Source organism: Nematolebias whitei, chromosome 7 (assembly GCF_014905685.2).
Source record: "Nematolebias whitei isolate Nwh7 chromosome 7, NemWhi1, whole genome shotgun sequence".
Classification (NCBI taxonomy): Eukaryota; Metazoa; Chordata; class Actinopteri; order Cyprinodontiformes; family Rivulidae; genus Nematolebias; species Nematolebias whitei.
Genome location: NC_056504.1, coordinates 26,061,285 through 26,064,294, shown reverse-complemented (window position 1 = coordinate 26,064,294; position 3,010 = coordinate 26,061,285). Strand labels below are relative to the sequence as shown.

Genomic DNA, 3,010 nt, shown 5'->3' with positions numbered 1-3,010 from the left:
ATATATATATATATATATACATACATGAGTGCTGGGCAAGGATCAAAATGTTTAATCACATTGAATCTCAAGACATTTTTTAGATTGATCATAGATTAAATTATGACTTTAAAATGCTCTAAATATTTTTAAGTATTGTTTTATATATAAAAAAGTTCCATACATTTTCAAAAAAAATTAAACAAATAGAGCACTTTTTAACAGCACTATTCCCCCTGTGGTTAAAGTATTTGAATCTCAACGTAGACATAGACAATATTGTCAAATATGAAATCAAAGCTATTTGCCAGGGCATTATTGTTTTCATTTAGAGGAAACCAAGACACCTTCAAATCCCAAATGATTAACAACAAATTAAAAAATATATATGTCTTTTTTTTTGTGGAAAAAGTACAAGCAAAAAGAAAAAGTACAGAAACGTTTTATATCAGGGAGTTTCATAAACAGGTCATATTGAGTAACAAGTGTTATTAGATAATAGTCAAGTGGTCATGCACAGTAATAATAATAACAATAATAATAATAAAACAGACATAATTGACTGTGCAGGAGAGATTTTAATCTTTATAGTACCTGTTTGCACAGGATTTCTTTAGGATAATTTCAGTCAAAAGAATCAAAGCGAACTTTCAGTGATTAAGGCTGAGTAATGACACAAAGCACCAAGTCAGTTGTTGAGACACACAAGGTCATTTACATTTTCTGATGACAGAGAAACTCTCCTCTTCTGTACAACATGACCAGCAAGAGCAAACAGCCTTTCACCAGGTACAGATGTTGCAGATGTGGCCAAGAGCAACAGAGGCCAGCCTGCTGTGTGCTCCTGCATGTTTGGACCACCACACTCAGAGGCAGGCCTCTACTGGTGGGCACCACTTTGTATCAACACACACTGTTCTCAAACGAGTCTTCCTCCTGATCAGAGTCAGACTCTGATGAAGCAGCTAGCAGGTCACACTTGGTGGCTCTGATGATGTTGCTTCCACAGATTTCTCTGCACCGTCTTTAAGGGCAGCTGTGGCTGAGTGGTTAGAGCAGTCATCCTCCAATGCGAGAGTTGGGGATTCGAATCCACCAGCAGTCACATGTCGAAGTGTTCCTGGGCAAGACACTGAACCCCTTGTTGCCTCTGATGTGTGTCCCATTGGCGTATGAATGTGATAAAGCACTCATTAGAACAATTTGTTCAATTAGCTTTGTAAAGATCTAGTAGAGTGCTGTATGAATGGGTGAATGAGGACACAGATTGTAGTGTAAAGCGCTTTGAGTATTTTGAAATAAAATAGAAAGGCGCTATATAAGTACAGTCCATTTACCATTTACCATTTAAAGTAAATTAGTGACTTAGGCCCCTCTCAGGTCTACATTTGAGATAGATGAATCTTAAGTCTAATGCAGTAGTGATCTTCAGGTATGCAATGTTGGCATTTTGCTTGCGTGTCTCCAGGTCTGCTCTGAATGCAGACTTGAACTTTACCACGTAGGCAGGATGATCATCAGAGCTCTCCATCACCTGAGAGAGATGGCAAAAAGCAAGTGGTACAACAGAGAACGAAATTGTCCTTCCAGGATTTCAGTTACAAACCTGCAACAACAAAAAGTCAAACCTATTTCAGACAAATCAAATTGCATCTAGTTACTCATATTAACAAAAAGTGTCCTTTACATATTCATGGGATATTTACACACATACAGACACTATTTCTTTCTTACACACAGGAAAATGAGAAAAACATTAAATAAAATATACCTGCAGGGCCCCAGAGCATTTCCAACCTCTACAGTTTGTCCATTTCAGCTGAAGTGGACATGGCAGTGTTGGTCTTGTGTTTGACAAGGACGTGTCTCAGTGGCTGTTCATTCCTGTAGACACTTTTGATCATGTCCAGAGTTGAATTCCATCTGATGGGAACACATCTTGCATGAGTAATTCTTTCTCTTGTGCATGCTCAGTCTGTTGTTGTTCTCATTCTGCAGCATTTGTTGTAAGGTGTTAAAAATGGCCCACAACTTTTCTGCATTTGACGAGGACATTGTCAAACACATTGTTCTGCAGAGGCATGGGGACAGAACGCTGGAGACTGTGCACAATGCAGGGAACATGTTCAAAAGGCAGATGTCTCGCAGCAGCCATCATGTTTCTTGCACTGTGTGCTGTGTGCTGACTTTATTTGAGCTTCCACTGTTCATGAATATACTGTAATGTACTGTAACTCTGAGGAAGATATGATTACCCGGTGATGCCCAGTGTTCTCCAGTGAGAGCAACAGTTGGTGCACGTTTTAACACTGTGTCTTTTATAGCTGCTTTCTCTTTTGCATACAATTTGTGACTCCTTGTGATGGTGTGCTTTGAGGGATGCTCATACATAATTTGTTGCAGTCCTAAAGATGTCACACAGACCGACATCTTCGACAATGCTAACTAACTGGTCTGCAGTTTGTAGCTATCCACTTTGATACAGCATCTGTTAGCCTGTTTTGCTTTTGTTTTGTTTTTTTCTCCCACACGCTGCATCCATCTTCATCTGCAGAGGCCTCTCTCCATTGTTTATTTCGATGGGTAATTGGTTAGCATCAACGGTGTGTTTTGAATTTAAATGATATTTCAGGTTTGAACTACTCCACTAGTAAGACAGCTCAGCACTGCAGTGCTGACAGATAACTTTACTTCTATCCTGCCTGCCTTCGGGAAAAGTTTTAGAACAATAATGCCCAAGTAAATATGGTATGTTTCTCCATGTTTCTGTCCTCATTGCTCATTTTCTGATAGGGCTCACAGCTGGCAGCAGCCCTACAGAACATAGGCTCTCATTGGTTGAGACATGTGATGATGGCCATCTACAACCAGTAGTGATCAACACTGCAACCCCCATGACCAATTTGTTTGTATGTGTGTGCATAGCCACTGAACAACTGTCTCAATGAAAACAATAACCAACATTATTAACACGCAATTCTCACAGTTGAGCATTGGCTGTGTTAACACAATACTGCTTTAACATGCTATA

At 39.4% G+C, this 3,010-nt stretch overlaps 1 protein-coding gene across 1 annotated transcript in view; it reads left to right on the top strand.

Annotated features, from left to right (window-relative positions):
- LOC119411766 (membrane-associated guanylate kinase, WW and PDZ domain-containing protein 3) overlaps window positions 1–3,010 on the top strand; it is a gene marked incomplete in the record, with an annotated part of 451,370 nt that overhangs the window by 1,605 nt on the left and 446,755 nt on the right.